The sequence below is a fragment of the Eurosta solidaginis genome, chromosome 3 (assembly GCF_040869045.1).
Source record: "Eurosta solidaginis isolate ZX-2024a chromosome 3, ASM4086904v1, whole genome shotgun sequence".
Classification (NCBI taxonomy): Eukaryota; Metazoa; Arthropoda; class Insecta; order Diptera; family Tephritidae; genus Eurosta; species Eurosta solidaginis.
The window spans coordinates 177389622-177413135 of record NC_090321.1 but is presented as its reverse complement, the minus strand read 5'-3'; the positions used below and the strand labels follow the sequence as shown (position 1 = coordinate 177413135).

The 23514-nt window shown below is 38.5% G+C and overlaps 1 protein-coding gene across 12 annotated transcripts in view; it reads left to right on the top strand.

Annotated features, from left to right (window-relative positions):
• LOC137244680 (uncharacterized) overlaps positions 1 to 23514 on the top strand; it is a 416557-nt gene that overhangs the window by 326982 nt on the left and 66061 nt on the right. Inside the window, exons 6-8 of one of the 12 annotated variants that reach the window (XR_010951153.1) lie at positions 8571 to 8983; positions 9070 to 14321; positions 14408 to 14464. The exons of 8 other annotated variants lie outside the window; for them this stretch is intronic. The gene's annotated coding sequence lies outside the window, so the exon portion shown is untranslated. Of the gene's footprint in view, positions 1 to 8570; positions 8984 to 9069; positions 14465 to 23514 lie in introns of those variants that run through there. 3 more of the 12 variants (XR_010951154.1, XR_010951152.1, XR_010951151.1) reach the window with 3 other exon arrangements.

Below are 23514 nucleotides of genomic sequence, written 5' to 3'. Positions count from 1 at the left end.
CGCGGGTATTCCGTCGGGCCCAGATGCTTTCCTAGGTTTCATAGTTCGCACGGCAGTTTTAAGCTCTTCTTCTTGGAATGGTTCCACGTTGCGATCTTCATGGGTAACGTACCCGCCCTCCCTAGGCAGTTGGGTGGGAAACAGGCCATCCACAATGTTCCTTATTTGGTTCTCGTCCATCAGCTGGTTTGGCGGACGGAACTTCTTCATTACTATCTTATATCCCTGCCCCCATGGGTCTCGATCCACTTCCTCGCAAAGCGCTTTCCAGCACTTAAGCTTGCTTTGCTTAATGGCAGCACTAAGAGCTTTCTTCGCTCCTTTGTACGCTTCCGACTTTTCTAGAGCCTCAGGCCTGCCGCGCGCGCGAGTTGCTAGCCTTCGCATCCTGTGGCATATTTTCCGCAGCTCCGCGATTTCGCTATTCCACCAGTATACCTGCTTTTTACCCCTCCACACTCCCCTCCGTGGCATAGAGAGGTTGCAAGCGTGGCGAAGACAGCTCATTGTCTTTTCAACCGTCTCTTCCGTCGGACTGGAGTTGTTGATTATCCGTCGGGCATCCCCCAGTACTGATGCGGAGAACGTGGCAGAGTCGACCTTGGATGCGTCCCATGCTTTTAAAAGTTTTAAAGTTAAAGTTAAAGTTAAAGCTAAAGTTAAAGTTAAAAATAAAGTTAAAGTTAAAGTTAAAGTTAAAAATAAAGTTAAAGTTAAAGTTTAAAATAAAGTTAAAGTTAAAGTTAAAGTGAATGCTAAAGTTAAAGCGAAAGTTAAAGTTAAAGTTAAAAATAAAGTTAAAGTTAAAGTTAAAGTTAAAGTTAAAGTTAAAAATAAAGTTAAAGTTAAAGTTTAAAATAAAGTTAAAGTTGAAGTTAAAGTTGCAGTTGAAGTTAAAGTTAAAGTTAAAGCTAAAGTTAAAGTTAAAAATAAAGTTAAAGTTAAAGTTAAAGTTAAAAATAAAGTTAAAGTTAAAGTTTAAAATAAAGTTAAAGTTAAAGTTAAAGTTAAAGTGAATGCTAAAGTTAAAGCGAAAGTTAAAGTTAAAGTTAAAAATAAAGTTAAAGTTAAAGTTAAAGTTAAAGTGAAAGTTAAAGTTAAAGTTAAAGCTAAAGTTAAAGTTAACGTGAATGTTAAAGTTAAAGCGAAAGTTAAAGTTAAAATTAAAAATAAAGTTAAAGTTAAGGTTAAAGTTAAAGTGAAGATTAAAGTTAAAGCGAAAATTAAAGTTAAAAATAAAGTTAAAGTTAAAGTTAAAGTGAAAGCTAAAGTCAAAGTTAAAGTTAAAGTTAAAGTTAAAGTTAAAGTTAAAGCTAAAGTTAAAGTTAAAGTTAAAGCTAAAGTTAAAGTTAAAGTGAATGTCAAAGTTAAAGTTAAGGTTAAAGTTAAAGTTAATATTAAAGTTAAAGCGAAACTTAAAGTTAAAAATAAAGTGAAAGTTAAAGTTAAAGTTAAAGTTAAAGTTAAAGTTAAAGTTAAAGTGAAAGTTAAAGTTAAAGTTAAAGTTAAACTTAAAGTTAAAGTTAAAGTTAAAGTTGAAGTTGAAGTTGAAGTTGAAGTTAAAGTTAAAGTTAAAAATAAAGTTAAAGTTAAAGTAAAAGTTAAAGCTAACGTTAAAGTTAAAGTCAAAGTTAAAGTTAAAGTTAAAGTTAAGGTTAAAGTTAAAGTTAAAGTTAAAAATAAAGTTAAAGTTAAAGTGAAAGTTAAATATTAACTTCTCATTTATTCAATAAAAGTAAAAAATTTGTTTTGTTATCGGTCACCACGCTTAAAAAGGTTAACTTGAATTAATATCAAAGACAAAACTTGAATTAATATCAAAGAAAACAAAATGTTGCATAAATATTATAATTGCATAAGTTGATAATATGCAATAGCTTTACCGCGGCAGTCCCCGAGTGCCACACGTCCTTTTTTATGTTTTTTGTATTTTTCTGTTATTTTTTTGTATATTTTTGCTCGAATACTATAGCCTTCCCTCCTCAGTATTTATCAGCATTTGGCCATCAATATTTTTCAAATTGCGGCTGTTCTTGTGATCAAATTACCGTTCATAATTTATTGTTGCGCTACTGTGCGAACAATTCGCATTCAAAGAAAAAAAACTGCTTTATTGTGTGCATTTGCTTTTGTGTGTGCGTATGTATCTTTCTGCAGCTGAATGACTGCAGGTGGATTAACCCAGTAAAAAGGCTTATTTCAAATGGCCAAAAGGCTTATCGCATCAGGCCTTAATTCTTTTTCGTTTTCCTTAAAATACTCATTATTGCGGCCACCGTGGTGTGATGGTAGCGTGCTCCGCCTACCATACCGTATGCCCCAGGTTCACACCCCGGGCAAAGCAACATCGAAATTTTAGAAATAAGGTTTTTCAATTAGAAGAAAATTTTTCTAAGCGGGGTCGCCCCTAGGCAGTGTTTGGCAAGCACTCCGAGTGTATTTCTGCCATGAAAAGCTCTTAGTGAAAACTCATCTGCCTCGCAGATGCCGTTCGGAGTCGGCATAAAACATGTAGGTCCAATTAAGACTAATTAGAAGAAAATTTTTCTAAAAGGGGTCGCCCCTCGGCAGTGTTTGGCAAGCGCTCCGAGTGTATTTCTGTCATGAAAAGCTCTCAGTGAAAACTCATCTGCCTTGCAGATGCCGTTCGGAGTCGGCATAAAACATACAGGTCCCGTCCGGCCAATTTGTAGGGAAAATCAAGAGGAGCACGACGCAAATTGGAAGAGAATCTCGACCTTAGATCTCTTCGGAGGTTATCGCGCCTTACATTTATTTATTTATTTTTATATTTTATTAATTTTTATTTTTATATATTACTGAGCCACAATCGAAACTATTTTATAGCTTGTACGGGGCAAATGTTAAATGTTGCCTAAAATTAAACAAAAAAATGACATCTGGCAAATAAAGTTTTCTGAATATATTTTCAGGGCAGATGTACACTTTCTGGGCTGGCTGAAGCACATCCTGAGAAGTGACCCCGTAGAAAAACCTCTGAAATTTAATAATTTGAAATCTAAGTTTTTAAAGAGGTAATTATAATGATGAATAAGCGAATTTACACTCGTCTTACAAGCCTTATATAAAAGGTCATAATACTGCATTTAATATCTACTTATAAGGCCTTATGTAAGCCTTATTTTAATTGATCTAGCTAAACTTCTTTGCCTTATGCATAACGTTATCTTTTAGATAAATCCTATGCCTGATGACATAAGTGCAGAGCAATAAGGAGTAAATAAAAATAAATGTAAGGCGCGATAACCTCCGAGGAGATCTAAGGCTGAGCTTCTCTTCCAATTTGCGTCGTGCTCCTCTTGATTTTCCCTACAAATTGGCCGGACGGGACCTGTATGTTTTATGCCGACTCCGAACGGCTTCTGCAAGGCAGATGAGTTTTCACTGAGAGCTTTTCATGGCAGAAATACACTCGGAGCGCTTGCCAAACACTGCCGAGGGGCGACCCCGTTTAGAAAAATTTTCTTCTAATTGAAAAACCTTATTTCTAAAATTTTGATGTTGCCTTGGCCGGGGTGCGAACCCAGGGCATACGGTGTGGCAGGCGGAGCCCACTACCATCACACCACGATGGCCGCCAATAAAATAAAAATTAATACTTGCATTAAAACTGGCGAGTTTTAAGTAAAATTTATACAGTGGGGAAATACCTATTCGCGATTTGATGTTTTCTGTATATCGCGCTATTCACTCTTTTGGTTATTCTCTATTGGCAGCGTCAGAATCAACTTTTTGATTTAGGTGAAAACCGTTAGAAAATTACCAAAAAGTGGGAAAAATTATTTTGTGAAAGCACCCATAGCCAAAGAAAATGTTGAAATCTTCTTCTTATGCTTTACATGTAGCAAAACTTGAAGACTGCCAACTTGTGTATGTCAGATGGCGCTAGTGTCATTCGATCTGTCGTTGTCCATAAAAACACGTGCAATCTATTAATTTTGCATAAAATCGCGTTGAAAGCATCCATCTGAAAAAATTGATTGTGACGCGGCCATATGTCTAATAAGTACAAACATTTTTAGGACCTGTGGAAAATGGAATAAAAAATACATTTCTCATACAGACCTACTTTTTTTCTTATTACTTACAAACTTACTGAATTGACGCTTAACCGTTAAACGGTTATGGCTGTCGAACAACGCGCTCCAGTCGCTTCTTCTCTCTGCCAACCGGCGCCAATTGGTCACTTTTATCTCGAAAACTCCCAGAATCTATTGTTGTCATGGTCCATGCTTCTGCACCATATAGCATGACGGGTAAGTGACTTGTAGAGCATGATTTTCGTTTGCCGAGAGGACTCTACTTTTCAATTTCCTACCTAGTCCAAAGTAGCAAAGTAATTCTTCGCTGGATTTCAGAGCTGATGTTGTTGTTAGTGTTAACACTGGTTCCCAAATAAACGAAATCTTTTACTAATTCGAAATTATGGCTGCCAACAGTAGCGTGGTTGCCAAGCCGCATATGCGCTGACTCTTTGCTCGATGAGAGCAGATACCTCGTTTTGTCCTCATTCACCATCAAACCCATCTTTACCGCTTCTTTTCCAGTATGGAGTAAGCAGAACTAACGGCGCGGTGTTTAGGCCGATGATATCAATGTGTATGAATATTGTTCCAGAGCGGTTAAGTTCTGCAGCTCTAATTTTCTCCAGCATCAAAGTAAGGTGTTTGATATTTACATTATTATAGGGTTGATCTGTCAAGAGTGAAGCCAGTATTCCTTATGGCTTACGACCGCTCATGCCAGTTTTTGCTGGGACGCATACTTGTAGCTTGATCATTTTTCTTGGTGTTGTTTTTTTCTTTTATGTCTGTGCTTATTGTCATTTGAATGTTGTGACATTTGCATTTGATGGACATTGCCTGCGATTTACAATTTGAAGTTTCTTTATTAATTTTTTGTTTTGTTTTTGTAGATGATTCTTTTTTGTTTGCATTAACTTATTCTTGGCGTTTTATTGCGCTTGGTGTTATTTATTGTTGTTCATTTTTATTTAATTTTTTTTTTGTGCCTAAGTTTGATTTGGCCATAAATTTCCGTGTGAATTTTTCCTAGATTTGGTATTTACCCAAAGTTCACACTATAAAAAGTAGTCAGTAGTCCTTTCGTTTTTCAATATCAGGGAAAATTCTTTAAACTTGCTTTAACCCCTACGTTTTCAGCGTTAATCCTTTCGCCTTTAAAATGACATTCCAGGACCTTAAAAGTTTAGGCATGAAATATGACCCGATATAAAATTCCTAACTTTTCAAGTAAAAATATAAAGAATCAATTTCACAGTAAATATCAGAAAAGTGAAGTGGGCGATTTGGTTAGGTTAGGTGGTAGTTGCCCTGGTAGGGGAAGCTCATTTGAGCAGCATGAAAGTCCGTTGTAGTACTACATAATAAACTAAAATAAAATAAAATAACGGTGACGTTGCTATAGCTACTTATAAAATCGTTGCGTAACAACTATATAGTTCGGAGGAGACCGATCTCAACCTTGGATAAATCCCCCGAAGATCCGAGCATAAAGTGATTCGATGATTCCGTCTCATCATCCCCCGTACAGCTACAGCAGGATGGGGTTTCCAGTTTATAGAGACGTTTCGCATGGATTCCCGTTGGACAGTGCCCCGTCAAAACCCCCATGACCATTGATGGGTGACCCAATGATAGGGGAACCCAGTTATTTCCGCAGACATCCTGCCATCCACTTCCGGCCAGAATGATCTTGCCTCCCTGCAAGAGGTGGTGTCTGCCAAACGCTGCTGTGCTGACTCGTGGGCCATCTATGCAGGAGGAGACCACAGGTGTCTATAGCCATCTTCATCCGGTTCAGTTGTACCGATGTGGGCTAAGAGACCCTCTTGACAGCTGCGCGACATATTACTATTTCCCGGGACCCAGATAATCCTAATCTTAAAATAGTTTGATGCAATCACAAGCGAGGTCAGGCACTGCCATACCACCCTCGATCGCTCTTTAGTTGAACTCAAGACCTTGTTAGTCGCTTGGATATCAGAGTAGATGTTAAATTCCCTAACCGTAGTAGCACTGGATAGAATTTCAAACACCGCATCCTTAATCGCGGCAACTTCCACCCAACCCAACCTTGACCCATCCGTGAACACGTTAACTAGTCCCCTACCACAGATGAGTCTCCGTCCGCATGCCTCTCTTAGGGGAATGATTGGGGTGAAGGTCACACAAGGAGCAGCTATCGGCACACAATAGTCCGTCCTGTCAAGAATAAAGTCGAACCTGGTAAGAGGGCTAGAGTGCCCGAATTCGGAAAGCCCATATTCCATATCCCGAAGCCTGACAATTCTGCTGCAGAAAAGTTTGTTAAAGAATTAAACCAGAGCGCCCTCGTCTCCTAAACCAAACATAACCCTTTCAATTGCTCCAAGTAAGACAGGTAAACGTCCCCTCGATGTCTCGAAAGGCATTTGTGTTCTAGGGACCTCACTATTAGCTCTACAATCGCATGGAGAGCCGTTTCCGGTGATCTGCCTTTACAATAGACAAACTGCTAAGCCGACAGTAACCCCCGAGGAACCATTTCCCTTAGGTACAGGTCAAAAGACTGATTGGCCTCAAACCCTAAGGTGATACGTGACAGCTTCTGCAGGCCTTCGAAATGAAGATAACCTTGACCGCGGTCCAAGACTTCGGAATATAGCTAAACCTAAGGCAGTAAGTATAAATGATGACCAACCAACGGCAATAAATCCATGAAGAGCTTTGAAGTTGCGGAATGATGCCATCCGGGCCCGAACTCTTACAGGGCTTGAACGAATTGATAGCCCAGGCAATTCGACTTCCTCGTAGGGGAATGACAGTCATTCCTGTATATCCAATATTCACCGACTGTGCAGGTGGACATTCTTGCACAACTGGGACATCGAGAAAATGATTGTCCCATAAAAGCTTTAGGGATTCTCGCTTCTCATCAACCAGCCCTCATTATCATCCTATCCAGATACCCTAAAGGGGCAGGACTCCAACAACAAAAATGGTCAGGTTTCCTTGAGAGGTTCAGGACCTCATCTCTTAGGCTAGGTTAGGTGGTAGATGCTTTGGTAGGGGAGCTCGTTTGGACATCATGCATGTTCGTTGTGATACCATATAAAATAACGGTGACGTAACTATAGCTACTTAGATAATTTTGTTACCGTTATAACAAAAGTCGGATCATTCCCGCTATTACATATACAGAGTCCCTCATCTACAATAAAAGTAAATATAGGCTCACCTCTCGTACTGGTATCCGAGCTCCACCAGATGCTGTGGTGGATGCCTCCCCATGCACCAAGGTGTTGAATTTTCCCGTCCTTAATCCATAAATCTTTCCACCGTTACTACTCAGCCACGGCTCTTGGAGAAGGACCATATCCACTCCGCCTTGTTCAAGACAGAACAGCAAATTAGCGAAAACTGCCTCAGAGTGCTGAAGATTGATCTAACGGAAACCCATCATCATCGATATTCTTCAACAATCCATCCTTAGCGGATTCGCTCTCGGAGGCTAAGAGTTCCTTCTCTCTACCAAACCGGCGACTAACACTGCTGATAGATCCCGCCATCGGTAAGACGCCAACAGTGGATTCGCCCTCGGAGGCTAGGAGTCCGTCCTCTGCCTTATCAGCCAGGCGGTTCTACGCCTACTTTCAAAAACTCTTTATCGTATTTACATAACTCCTTTTATTGCAAAAACTTTGAGTTTTAAATTCTAGAGGCACATTTTTTAGAACTTTTGTAAAAATTTCAATGTTGCACTCACACGATTTAAAAAAAGTTCACAGTATGTATGCACTTATTGTCATAAAAGTAATCTTTTAATCTTTGGTTATGTAATTAACATTTTTGTTGGACCTATTGCGTTTAAAGTATTGGATAAAGATAACCTAAGATAGGGGCGGCGCCGTGTAATTCTTTTTTTCATATTCAAGTCGAACTTATCACTATTGAGGTGGAATATTTGCGAAATGTAGAAGCATATCATAAATATATTGCAAATAGGGTTCGATCCTTCAAATCAACGATTTCTACAAATAGGCGTGGAAGAGAAGCAACATTGGTCAATTTCAGCCAGCCTATAATAGAATAAATAACTTCTGCCGCATTTTAGTTTCATAAATTCATTAGTAATGATGGTAAGCAATAATCGAATTTCCCATGAGTTATAGTGTCAACGGACAGACTGGCAGACGGACGAACACACCGCGGTCCGACAGATTAATGGACGAACGTGGCTCAATCAAATTGTTCGATGTATGGAAATCGATATCGATTCTTGATATACCATTATGACGCACTGTTATTCGATTAATGTTATAATACCCAGTAATCAAGTGCAGCTGCGTTTAAAGAAGTATTAACTATAAAGCTTTCCCTATTCGTCCGGAAAATTCAGTACAAAAATTTCCGAAACTTTATTTCGTGTTTTCTTTTTTTTTGTTTGTCGTCTTTCATCATTTTACTTTAGTTTAGATAATAAAAAAATACAGACGAACAACCTTTTCCTAAATATTAACTAATTCATACATATTTCTCCCATTCCAGTTTCACACAAACATTGCAGTTACAAAAATTTTGAGCTGAATTAGGTCGTTAGCCCAAATAGAAATGCGCTCACCCTTCTCGAAGCACTGTTAAAAATATTCCCACTATAGCCAAGACAAATAAAATGTCAAACTCTTCTTCTTATGCGTTGCTTATTTTGCATGTCATGAAATACATGAAATCTACTCATCTGACAGCGAACGATGCTTCATCAAAAATCTTATATGACGGTTGTCGTGCACTGTGGCAGCATTATTTTTAGTACTTTTTGTTTTATGTATACACGCAACACTGCCCGCAACCGTTTGTTTATCTTTCCTGGAAATTTTCTACATTGTATAAGTAATTTTTGCATACAAGTTAACTTAAGTTGAGATCGTTGCTGGCCGTGGAGCGGTATAGTCCAATATCAAGTAAGTTGTAAATCATGATTATTTCTTGTACGAACAAAACTAATTTTATGTTTCATGTATGTATACATCTCGATTTTAATTATTAGAGAATAAACCATACCAAACCGCCCTCAATATGCAATACCCAATACCATCAACTTAAATATTTGCGGTGTTTATTCAATTTTGGTTCCAGCCAGCTTTCGACCTACACAATCTTTATTCTGTGTTGGATTACTTTATTCTTTGATGGATCATAATCTTCCTGCGGCGGGTGAGTGAGTTTATTTCATCGGCTGAGCACAGCGTAAAATAAGGCGCTGCGAATACAGACAAGTGGTATTGCGAATGTCTGAAGGACGCCGGACAAGCAAAAGAGACAACAAAAGAGTGTCACCACGACGTTTGGGATTTAGCGACGAAGGTATGCCATTGTCTCGCACACCTCCGCAGAATTTAGCAGATATGGACATGATCACGGAGAATAGAACGGGTGTTTGTACACCAGCAGAGCATGTAGTAAACGGTGCTGCCGGCAGCGCTGCCACTACAAACAATGGCGCCGAGGTGGAAAACAGAGACGTCGCAGAGGACGTAAGCAGAGCAACAACAGGTAATGCATAGAGGTAACGGAATAGAGCAAATTGCGTTGGAATTTAATAGAAAGATTACCGATATACAAAATGAATTTCAAAGGCAAATACATGAGTTAAGCAGAATATTCGCTGACAATAGTAAGAAAATACAGTCGTCAGTGCAAACGTTACAACAGGAAATGGTGAGGATGGCGCCTGGAGAAAATATAGGTACGCCAACAGTAAGTACACAAAATATAGCTGCCGCTTCAGAACCTTTGCACTTGACCAATTCAGCACGGCCAACGGAAAGTGATTATAGTGAATTTGCCGCCATTTGCAGGTGATCCATTAGAACGGCCTATGTTTGAAAGGTCATTTATAGATACTACGCAAGAATTTGGTTATAGTAGCACGCGCAATATCATTCGTCTTCGTGAAGCTTTGCATGGTGAATCTAAGGTTGCTGTCGCCGCCTTGCTGCCGTATCCAGATAGCGTACCAGAAATCATGAACACATAAAAAAATTTCGGAAGGCCGGATCAAATTATAAATTGTCAGGTTATGGAAATACGAAAGATCGCTCCGATAACATCAGGTAGTATAAGTTTAATTATACCATTTGCCAATAAAGTAAAGAATATGACTTCGTTCGTACGGTATGCAAAGGCAGAGCAGAGGCTTTGCGACGTTACATTGTTAGGAGAATTGGTTTCTAAAATTCCAATAGAAGAGCAAATGAAATGGGCAGAATATAAAGAAAGGTTACAGGGATATGCCAATATTGACAATTCTAGTGATTTTCTGAGCATTATAGCAAAGCGAGCCAACATTATAGCAGATTCATTGCCACGAGCTGCAAATCAAGCAGCTTCTTCCGTTCGAAGGCATAAAATGCAAGAAATTGGCCCAGCAAAGGGAGTAAAAAAGAGAGTTTTGTTGGCTCATGCTCAAGAAAGCTGTTTAGTTTACAATGATCGGTATATCGCCAAAGTGTGCCCCACTACTGTCCGATGAAGATAAGCGTGCGATGTTCTTAATGGAAGCAACCGTCATGCGAAGGAATGACAGGTTCGAGGTCGGTTTGTTATGGGCTCGTGATTCATTTTCATTTCCCGATAGCTTCGAAATAGCCAAGAAGCGGCTCGAAGGGATAGAGAGAAAGATGTCGACGGATGAAGAATTTGCTAAGCAATACATCGAAAAGATAGATAGTTACGTCAAAAAAGGGTACGTCAGGAAATTAAGTGAGGACGAAGTTGCTTGTAAGTCCGCAAAAACCTTTTATCTTCCCCATTTTGCTGTACGAAACACAAATAAGAAAGGATTACGAATTGTTTTCGACGCCGCAGCTGAAGTGGACGGTAAGTCACTGAACAAAACTCTGATGCGCGGCCCAGATTTAAATCAGTCTCTACTGTCAATAATGTTTAAATTTATGCAATCTCCTATCGCAGTCTGTGGCGATATTCGCAAAATGTTTTTGCAAGTCGTGGTACGCGAAGAAGACCAGCAAGCCCAAAGATTTTTATGGCGACGCGGAGATAAGTCAAGTCACATAGACACGTATGTGATGACACGAATGTTGTTTGGAGCTTCGTGCTCTCCTGCTTTGGCGCAATATGTCAAAAACACGAATGCGGCTGTATTTAAAGAACAATTCCCACGCGCCGTGGAAGGCATCATCGAACTTCACTATGTAGATGATTATGTAGACTGTTTTGAGACTGAGAGAGAGGCCGTAGAAGTAGTAAAGCAAGTCGTTGAAATACATAGAACGGGCGGATTCGAACTCACTAATTTGGTATCGAACTCTGAGAAAGTGGAACGAGAACTCAACGATTCAAGCGATATTGTTAAAGAAGTAAGCGTGATCGACGTAAATCGCATGTATTGGTCAAAGGACACGGATGAGTTTATGTTCGTTCTCAAGTTTCATCGCATATCACCGGAAATATTAAACCAGCGTCGTAAGCCCACAAAAAAAGAAGTTCTCAGCCTGGTTATGTCTATGTTCGATCCGTTCGGCATGTTGGCTAATTTTATTATATCAGCAAAACTAATTCTACAACAGCTTTGGACTCGTGGTGTTAAGTGGGATGAAACGATTCCCGATGATATTTATAGCGAATGGACTGCCTGGCTAGATCAGCTGCCTAAGGTTAATGAAGTTCGATTACCTCGGTGTTATTATCAAAGATTTACGTGCTCGCAAGTGGAGTTGCATGTGTTTGTAGATGCCAGCGAGAGTGCTCTTGCAGTGGCTACATACTGGCGAATAGTGGATAAATATGTTTTTGTTCGATTTATTGCAGGAAAAGCAAAGTGCTTAAAGCAAACGATAGTCAACGAGCATAGTGTGAAGCCTAAACACGTCACCTTTTGGAGTGACTCAACCACGGTAATTGCTTGGATACGCTCTAGCACGCGACGCTATAAGCAGTTTGTCGCTATAAGCAGTTTGTCGCAAATAGAATATCAGACATTTTGGATGGCAGTGACGTCGAACAGTGGAGATGGTTGCCTTCCGAAGAAAACGTTGCTGATGACGGTACTCGGGCAAAATTCTCTGCATCGTACGATCCAAACGGCAGGTGGTTAAGAGGGCCGACCTTTTTGCTGAAATCCCAGCACGATTGGCCACAACAGCTCAATAATGGTTCACAGACAGCAGAAAGCGTACTTGAGTTGAAAGCAGAACATCGGATACTAATATAGTAGACTTCAAGCGATTTTCAAATCTTTCTCGATTAAAGAGGTGCATAGCCTGGGTTCTTCGTTTCACAAGAAATTTTGCAAAGGCGCGAACGAAGCTTGAGGTAAGAAAAGGTGGACTTAAAGCCAATGAAGAAGCGGCTGCGGAAATCGTACTTTGTCGTATAGCACACGAAGAAGCGTACCAAGTTGAGTTGCATCAACTTCGAAACAAGAGGCCTGTGAATAAAAATAGCTCGTTAATAACTTTAAATCCTTATTTAGATAGCGAAGGAGTTTTGCGACTTAGTGGTAGCATAGAAAACGCGGCATTTGTTCCAATTTCAGCGAAACGTCTTATTATACTACCGAAAGATCATGCCTTTACGAAACTTGTTGTTAAATGGTATCACGTTAAGTGGCGACATATTAATGTCAATTTAATAGTGAACGAAATCAGACAGAAGTTTTGGATACCTTCGTTACGAGTGCTTGTAAAAAGCGTGGGAGCCGACTGCAACTTATGCCGCGTGCGCAAGGCCTTGCCAGTTCAACCTATGATGGCTCCACTACCAGTCGATAGATTAACTGCTTATGTCCGTCCATTTACGTATAAAAAAAATAAATGTAAGGCGCGATAATCTCCGAAGAGATCTAAGGCCGAGCTTCTCTTCCAATTTGCGTCGTGCTCCTCTTGATTTTCCCTACAAATTGGCCGGACGGGACCTACATGTTTTATGCCGACTCCGAACGGCATCTGCAAGGCAGATGAGTTTTCACTGAGAGCTTTTCATGGCATAAATACACCCGGAGCGCTTGCCAAACACTGCCGAGGGGCGACCCCGCTTAGAAAAACCTTATTTCTAAAATTTTGATTTTGCTTTGCCCGGGAGTTGAACCCAGGGCATACGGTGTGATAGGCGGAGCACGCTAACATCACACCACGGTGGCCGCCATTTACGTATAGCGGCGTCGATTTCTTTGGACCATTGCTTGTCACCATCCGCCGTCGAAAAGAAAAAAGATGGGTGGCACTGTTCACTTGCCTTACCACCCGAGCAATTCATTTGGAATTGGCAACAAATCTTTCGTCCGATGCCTTGCTATTGTGCATACGAAACTTTATCAACAGAAGAGGTGTGCCGGTTCAGATACGCAGTGACAATGGCACTAATTTTGTTGGCATTGCGAAAGAATTGCGTGGTGTTGAAGATTTTATAGACCACGGTGCAATTTCGGAGTCTTTAACACCTTTAGGAATCCGTTGGAAATTTAATTGCCCGTCAAACCCAAGCGAAGGCCGTGCATGGGAGAGACTTGTGCAGTCAGTCAAAAGGGCGTTGTACATAATGTTGAAAGAGTGTGCACCGCAAGTAGATGCGTTACATAGTTTATTAATAGAAGCCGAAAACATAGTAAGCTCGAGACCTTTAACGCACCTACCAGTCACACCGGACGAACCAGAACCAATTACGCCGAATCATTTTTTGCTCAATTCTGTAAACTCAACGCAAACTCCAATGCCTGTAGATAAAAATTTGCTCTGCCTAAGGAAACAGTGGCGAATTGCTCAAACCTTAAAGAACGGCTTTTGGAAGCAGTGGATGCGCGAATACTTGCCAGAACTCACCCGCCGCAGCAAATGGTGTCAACCGTCAAGGGCCATCAGCATCGGCGATCTAGTACTTACATGCGAAACCGACCTTCCGAGGTCCCAGTGGGAAAGAGGTCGTGTAGTGAAGCTGTATTATGGGTCTGATGGTATTGCCCGATCCGCAGATGTTCAGATGTCAACAACTTTGCTTAAACGTCCCGTTTCAAAACTAGCTCTACTAGATGTTGTGGATACTTTATGATGAATCTCCCCTGGGTCAATTCATGTACCCGGGGATGTCGTGCACTGTGGCAGCACTATTTTTAGTACTTTTTGTTTTATGTATACCTTTTGTTTTATGCATACACGCAACACTGCCCGCAACCGTTTGTTTATCTTTCCTGGAAATTTTCTACATTGTATAAGTAATTTTTGCATACAAGTTAACTTAAGTTGAGATCGTTGCTGGCCGTGGAGCGGTATAGTCCAATATCAAGTAAGTTGTAAATCATGATTATTTCTTGTACGAACAAAACTAATTTTATGTTTCATGTATGTATACATCTCGATTTTAATTATTAGAGAATAAACCATACCAAACCGCCCTCAATATGCAATACCCAATACCATCAACTTAAATATTTGCGGTGTTTATTCAATTATGGAATCAGCCAGCTTTCGACCTCACCAACGGGGCAAAAACTGCCCTCTTATTTAGGGAACAAATTAAATTAACGCAAAGCAATTTTGTGGGGAGTTCTTCGATTCATAACTACACCAAAAATATTTTTATAGAATGAAATTTTGTTTTCCTAAAATGAAGAACTCACTTATTAATTTATTCACATATCGTTTTTTCAAAACTGTGAATGAGTGTACCTTAATTGCAATACTCTTGAGTGTAAAAGCTTTGAAAAAGATAAATAAAAATGATGTATGCTAACCCAGCAGCTATTTTATAACTTAGCACAATTTCCGCACTCATAACAAATTGTTTCTCCTGATTTAGCACTTTTTACTCAATATGTTTCCCTACTACTCCTCATCTTTAATGGTTGAAATATAACACTAAAACTATATATTTCACAAAAAATACTTTTTATTTGTCAAACTATTTCCAACGGTTCTGATCTGGACTCTTTTACCGGATGGTGCGCAGACAATAATTTATCTTTAAATTCAACCAAATTTTGTGTTGTGTCTTATTCCAAAAAGACAACTGCTACATACTTCTACAAACTAAATGCTAAATCTATAAACCGTTGTCAAGAGAGTAAAGACTTAGGTGTAATTTTTGACTCCAAACTCTCTTTTTCAAGTGACATTGACTTCATTGTTTCAAAATTTGTTGCAATGGTTGGGTTCAGTAGACGTAACACCAGTAACTTTAAGGACCCTATGACGTTGAAGGCACTTTATATATTCTTGGACTGAACTCGTCTTGAATATTGCTCAATAATATGGAATCCTTTCTATGAATCTAACTCCTATAAAATTGAGAAAGTTCAAAAAATTACTAAATGCTAAATCTATAAATCGTTGTCAAGAGAGTAAAGACTTAGGTGTAATTTTTGACTCCAAACTCTCTTTTTCAAGTGACATTGACTTCATTGTTTCAAAATTTGTTGCAATGGTTGGGTTCAGTAGACGTAACACCAGTAACTTTAAGGACCCTATGACGTTGAAAGCACTTTATATATTCTTGGACTGAACTCGTCTTGAATATTGCTCAATAATATGGAATCCTTTCTATGAATCTAACTCCTATAAAAGTGAGAAAGTTCAAAAAATTACTAAATGCTAAATCTATAAATCGTTGTCAAGAGAGTAAAGACTTAGGTGTAATTTTTGACTCCAAACTCTCTTTTTCAAGTGACATTGACTTCATTGTTTCAAAATTTGTTGCAATGGTTGGGTTCAGTAGACGTAACACCAGTAACTTTAAGGACCCTATGACGTTGAAGGCACTTTATATATTCTTGGACAGAAGTCGTCTTGAATATTGCTCAATAATATGGAATCCTTTCTATGAATCTAACTCCTATAAAATTGAGAAAGTTCAAAAAATTACTAAATGCTAAATCTATTAATCGTTGTCAAGAGAGTAAAGACTTAGGTGTAATTTTTGACTCCAAACTCTCTTTTTCAAGTGACATTGACTTCATTGTCTCAAAATTTGTTGCAATGGTTGGGTTCAGTAGACGTAACACCAGTAACTTTAAGGACCCTATGACGTTGAAGGCACTTTATATATTCTTGGACAGAAGTCGTCGTGAATATTGCTCAATAATATGGAATCCTTTCTATGAATCTAACTCCTATAAAATTGAGAAAGTTCAAAAAATTACTAAATGCTAAATCTATTAATCGTTGTCAAGAGAGTAAAGACTTAGGTGTAATTTTTGACTCCAAACTCTCTTTTTCAAGTGACATTGACTTCATTGTTTCAAAATTTGTTGCAATGGTTGGGTTCAGTAGACGTAACACCAGTAACTTTAAGGACCCTATGACGTTGAAGGCACTTTATATATTCTTGGACTGAACTCGTCTTGAATATTGCTCAATAATATGGAATCCTTTCTATGAATCCTAACTCCTATAAAATTGAGAAAGTTCAAAAAATTTTTACAAAAATTGCTTTACGTATGCTTCATTGGCCAGACGGCCTCCCATCATATACCAGCTGGCACAAATTGCTTGGTCTTCAGGCTTTGCATGACAGAAGAACTTTTATCTCACTCATGCTTGCCTAAAATGTAATAAACTCTAGCACAAATTGATCTGATTTATCCAATTTGTCCATTCCATATATTCCACTGCGTGACCATCGGCATAATAGATTATTTATCGAAATAACTCATAAAACGAAGTATGCTCTGAATGAACCTATAACTAGGACTATACATCAAGCAAATCGATTCAGTAGTGTTCTTAATTTTAATAACAGCTTATATAAGTTTAAGCTTGAATTGTTTTCTATTTTTAACTAGTCTGTAAGAAAGCATGTAGTTAGAATCCTATTTCAAGGGGCTGCGTAGCGCAACCCTCTAGCGCAATATATAGCTTCTTCAACCCAATTGTTAACCTCGCCCAACTGTGGCGAATCCTGTTTCATTGACAGGCGAGGCTCTGGCGACCCCAAGTTCCAAGTTCCTCATGGGGAGGGCGGGATAGCCTAGAAGGTTTAGTGTGGTCATATAAATCGTTCCAGCATCGATAACACTCCCCAAAGCCTTCGGGGAGTGTCTTTATCATTAATACAACAACAACAACAAAGCATGTACTTTTAGACTGAATGAATTATATAAGTAAATAAAATGCGCGCACAAAGAAATTACTAATAATTCAGATTGATATTATTGACAGGTTGACTTTGCACATTCTTTTTAACAACTGACGACTTAGCACATTTATACATCATTGCCCACAGCACGTAAAAATGAAAAATGTAAATATTTCTTTTTTTTTTTGTGATCGATGTATGTATTTTGAATTCAGTTTAAAACTGGATTAAAACACAATTTTTCAAAAAAAGTGACTTATCACATTTTCACATTAAGCTAGCGATATGTACATATGTATGGGTGTAAGTTAGCGTAGGCACGTCAGTCCATAACTTCCTTGACCGATTGCGGTCGTTCAACATATAAAATAAATTTTTTTTTTTTTTGGTTTCGAATGCGTTTACAATAACAAAAGAAGTCACGAAAACACGTAAAAATATATTTGTGGTAAAAAACATACACATGCGATGTTGCCAGATTTTTGATTCAGCTGTTCACCATAAACACCATAAATCACCATACATATTTAATTTCTCTCAGAGTTGGGTATATGCGATGTCATCTGATAACTCTTCCTCATTTACAAATCGTCATGCTGCGATAAAAACAAATTAATTCGAGAGGAAATCTATGCCACAGGGTAAAGGCATCAAAATCATAGTATTTTGATACCTTTTCTGATAGGAGGGATCTTTTCACTAAGTAAAGCAATTATTTAACCGTGTAAACAGTTATGGCCGTCTAACAAAGCGTGCCAGTCGCTTCTTGACTTTGCCAATTGGCGCCAATTTCTCACACCAAGGGAATTTAAATCGTTTTCCACCTGGTTCTTGCAGCGGAGTTCGGGCCGCCCTGTTCCTCTCCTTCCATAGACAGGTTCCGATAAAAATATTTTCTTATGCGGAGCGTCCTCTTTCATTCGTATAACATGGCCTAGCCAGCGCACCCACTGCGTTTTAATTCGCAGGACTATGTTGATGTCTGCATGAAGCTCGTTTAGCTCAACATTAAATCTTTTTCGGTACTCGACATCGCCAACGCGTAGAGGTCCGTAAATCTTTCGAAGAACTTTTCTCTCGAACGCTCCCAAAGCCGCTTCATCTAATGTTGTCATGGTCCATGCTTCTGCACCATATATCAGGGCGGGTACGATAAGTGACTTGTGGAGCATGATTTTCGTTTGCCGAGAGAGGACTTCACTTGTCAATTGCCTACCTAGTCCAAAATAGCATTTATTGGCAAGAGTGACTCTTCGCTGTATTTCAGAGCTGATGTTGTTGTTTGTGTTAAAGCTGGCTCCCAAATAAAAGAAGTATTTTACTACATATTTAGAAATTATAGCTGCCAACAGTAGCGTGGTTGCTAAGGCGGAAATGCGCTGTTTTTTGTCCGATGACAATAGGTACTTCGTAAGCAGAGCGCCGTAAGTTCTAAGTTAAGTGTGTTTAGGCCGATGATATAAATGTCATCAACATACGCCAGTAATTGCACGCTTTTATAGAATATTGTTCCTGAGCGGTTAATTTCTGCAACTAGTATATTTTTCTCCAGCATTAAACTGAGGAAATCGTACGATAAGGAGTCACCCTGTCTGAAACCTTGTTTAGTTTCGAACGGCTTGGAGAGGTCCTTCCTAATTCTGCCTTGGCTTGCTCAACGTCATTTTATACAGCCGTATACATTTTGCGGGGAAACCAAATTCAGACATAGCGGCATATAGCCAGTTCCTTTTCGTGCTGTCGAAGACGGCTTTAAAATCAACGAAGAGATGATGTGCATATTTTTGGTAAAAGTTGCGGCTTTCTGCCTCTGCTTTTTTCTTTCTGAAAAAGTGTCTCGCTTCCCTTTTCAACTCGCGGTAGCGTCCACACACTCTTCTTGTTGCGCTCGCTTTTAACGTAGCCCTGTAGGCAGCTTCTTTTCTTTCGGTTGTACCCGTTGTTTTTTTCGTGGTCGCCGTCTATCACAACGTGGTCGATCCAACTCCGTTTATTTCGTTCGGCTCCAAAAATCGGGTTGTTGGTTATAAACCGACTTTCAGTTTCTTTCCGGTTTAAAAATGGCATCACTTTCCAGGTATTTTCGCTTTTGCCCATTTTTGTAATACTGTCTTATCAGAAGGAAAATTCAGTAAAGAAAACTTGAATTATTTTACTGGAAACAAATTTGTTTGGAACCCTCACATCTGGCATCGCTGCTTCTCTTATTATATTATTTCTATTTTTAATTTTAGTGTTATATTTTTTTTTGCATTCTGTGGAATTGCAGTCGACGAGTTATCATCTTTGTTCTCAACGCCACCAACAAAACTGTGAATGAAGATGTCGTTACCTAATAACATACCTACACACATACATACCTTATTTGCAAGTGGTTTTACTCGATGACAAATAGGCATACATAGATGCAACTTTTTTACTAAAAGACATACATATCTGGGCGATAATAAAACACGAACTTATGTGCTAAGTTAGTAAAATAGTTTGTTACTTCATTGTCACTTCATACATTAGGGTGTTTCAGAGTTTTCAGCTTTGGTTTACAAAACTCCATGGAGAAACTGAAATGATTATATGACTGAACGTTTCTCATGGAGACTTAATGAAATCATTAACAAACATCCGTCAGCAGCTCCAAAAAAATATTACGCTTTTAAGAAAAAATAGTTGCAATGCATAGCAGCCGTTTCCTGCGTAACTTGAAAGACAATCAAAATAAAATGCATCCACAACTATTCATAAATGTCGCATCTAACAAAATATATTTTTAAAAGCCATATTATCTTTTGCTGCAAAAATGTTATTTGCAAATTTTTGGTTTTCTATTTTTCGAAAATTATTGAAAATAATTTATTTTGGATTGGCATTCGCTACAATGCCTATAACAAACACCAAATTGGATATTTGACTCAATTACGCATTCAATAAAGAAATAATGAGATAAATAAGAATTTGTATTTTACAAGAAAGATTCGAGTTGATGAAAATTTGTTCCAAAGTTGCCTTGTTAACAAACTCATACAAAATTATTCTTGTTATCCGATTTTAAAAATTTTGACAAACGAAATTCTCGCTACGAATGAGGTTACCCTAATGTACAGCGATGTGTTATCTTCGTAAACAAATACATATGTATGTATATCACAATAATGCCTTAAAAATTTACTGCAAATTAATTTTTTTTCTGTCACTTGCCAAGCTTATTATGTGCGAATCCGTGCATACTCTATACCTGTAGACCTAGTAAAAACGTTGACTTAAAAAGTGGGTAAACAAATATTACATGCATTTGCCTACCGGTCTCATGTATAGTACGAATTTATGACATACGTAACAGTGGCGTAACAATAGGTGGGCAGGGCTGTCAAAATGCTACGGGTCCCCGATCCAAAGGGGCCCGGGCCAAGAGGCCACGAACTCAAAAACAATTTTTTTGCATTGTACCTGAGTATTTTATATTATTTGAAAAGTATATTTTTATAAGTTCTGCCCAAAGTCCAAAGTGAGACAACTGAAGGCCTTAATACAATTTCAAGTTAATCGTTAAGCATTTCAACCAAGCTAAAGAAAAATATGTTGATTCATATTTAGAGATGTAAACGTTACACGTGACAGGGGTTATGGATATGCAAAATTTTTTTCGAAACAATTCAACAAATTAATAATTTTTTTGGGCGTCTTCAACTTCAATAACATTAAAAACATTACACCCTACTAGATGGGCAGAACGTTATGATGTTGTTTTTGCTTTAAAAGTTCAGTTTGTTGAAGTCCAAAAAGCGCTAACGAAAACAATTTTGTTAAATTGCAAATCAGATGAAATAAATGAAGCTGTTTAATTAAAAAGATGATCAAAAACTAAAATTTTGTTATGTTATTGGTTTTCCATTGCAAGATCATACTTACTATAGATGCAGCCTCTACAGCATGTCAGTCTAAAGCCACCGATCTTTCAAATGCCTTAAAACGTTTGAATATTTGTATATAAGATTTGGAAAGGTATCTACATGAATTTGAAAACTTAAAAATGGAAGGAGTAGTGTAGCAGAAAAATGGTCCATCACCTCTGAATTTTCTAAAACTCGTCAATTGAAGGTAAAACGCCATTTTGATGAGCTTTGCGAAGATGAGCGTCTCCAAGATCCGGAAAGATTGTTTAAAGTGAACATATTTTATCGAGTATTGGGTATCATTAAAAACCAACTAAAATCAGGTTTCATTCCAATGAATTTCAGTGTTTTGCAGCCTTCCACTTTAAAAGTTTTAGATGAAACTGATCTCTTAAAAAAGCTCTGGAATTTGTTAAGATGTATAAAAAATACACATCTGAATCATTTGCTAGAGAAATTCTCAGCTTTCGATATATTTTCAGAGATGAAATAAAAAAATTGTTGTGTATTAAAAAATCTTATTTCTTGCAATTCCTGTGACTACAGCTAGTGCTGAACTATAATTTTAAGAACTAAAATTGATAAAAACCTGTGTTATAGAAACTTTTGCGGAACAGAAATGTCGAAAAAAAGATTTATCTTAATAAATATATTATTGAAATTAAATTGTTATTTTTAATTCATTGTAAATGCGTGCAGGTTTCCTCACGTTGTTGTTCCTTCACCGAAAAGCTAGCGAATAGATGATTAATACATTGAGATATTATTATGTTCTATGAATGAATGTGAAGTCTGCAATACGCATTGTTAACTGTTAACTGTCTAGAAGTAAGTTGAGGTGAGAAAAGTAATAAGTAGATATGAAGCTTCTAAGGTTAGGTTAGGTGGAACCTCACATAGACTGAATGAGTTCGTACTGTTACCAGACGTTTATTTAACGACCAAACTGACCCCAGCGGGTTAGGGGGTCAGAATATTCCCGCGGTAGGTATGCCTGTCGTAAGAGGCGACTAAAATACCACATTCAAGGGGCTGTGTAGCGCAACCCTTCAGGTTGCCAGCGCAATATATAGCTTCTCCAAACCCAATTGTTAACCTCACCTATCCGCGGCGAATCCTGTTTCACTAACAGACGAGGCTCTGGCGACCCCAAGCTCCTCATGGAACTTGGGGGTGGGGAGGGAGGGGATGGCCTGAAGGTTTAATGTGGCCACATAAATCGTTCCCGAGATGGTCGGGCTAGCACCTTAATGGTGCTGTGGTACCGGAGCGTACCGGATCTGTATCCGGCAAAGGACCATTACATCGATAACACTCCCCAAAGCCTTCGAGGAGCAACCTTATCGCTACAACAACAACAACCAAACTGAAAAACCCTATCTAAAACTAATAGTCGGACCTATGTTATAAAATAACTCCGTCCTCTTGGCAAATACTAGAAGCCACAAAAAAAAGCCGCTAAATATGTACCAAATATGATGATTTTCCGATTTATTATTATCGGTTCGTTTCACGGAGTTGTCAAACAAATACACACACACAGCATAAATGCGCAAATGTTCTTAACTTGTTTCTTCTACCATGGTCTAATAATTCGACTTCACATTCTCAATAACCCATCTGATCTGTTTGTTCTTTGTGAAGTTACATAATCTCAAGTTTTTTAAGTTTTTTACGGGGTATGTAACCACCATACTTGAAAAAACTTTTTGGTGTAATATACGAGCACACAACCTTCAGAGCTCGGCGGGCGCAATGTTAATTACACACAGAGGAAAACTATTATAAAATTAACTTGAAATCGTGTATGCCACAACTAAAACTTAGGCGTAATTAACCTACTAAGTTTTTTCACCATCTTAATAAATAATAAATAAATTAGGTAATAAATTGCCTAAGCTTTGTTTCCATTGTCGAGCATAAATTGTGTAAGAACTTTGGTAGGATGTACAAGTTTCTCGGGCCCCATATAAAATTCTTTAACTAAGTCAACTTTGTTAGATTTACAATTGTTTTTTCTCTGTGTGTAGTAGTATTTTTTTATTTATATATTTTATTTTACTTTATATTATAATACACTCTTTTTCTGCTGGCTAGAGGTCTTAATAAAAACGCAATTGTTTTTTATACCAATATATTTAGGTTACTCCACGGTAACCATCCTCACTCCCAAGGCAGTCGGTTCGATGTACCGGAGCGACTCGGGATTTTTCCCGACCAAGGACTGTCATTTCAGTGTGACCCCATTTAATTTGTTTCGTCCCTCCCACAAATTGTCATCCTCCCAGCAGCTCCTTGCAGCAGGACTGCTACATATTCTCTTACTCCGGGAAGGTATCGAACCCAATCCGGGTCCGTCTCCTGACCCCGGTCCTGAGAAATGGTTTTGCTGCATTTGCCAGAAAAGAATCTTTTTAGGACGGTCATACTCTGTTCAGTGTGTCTCGTGCAAGGGATGGTTGCATCGGACAGGTTGTTCTTGGCTTGATCCCAAAACCCGACGTCCACGTAACTTT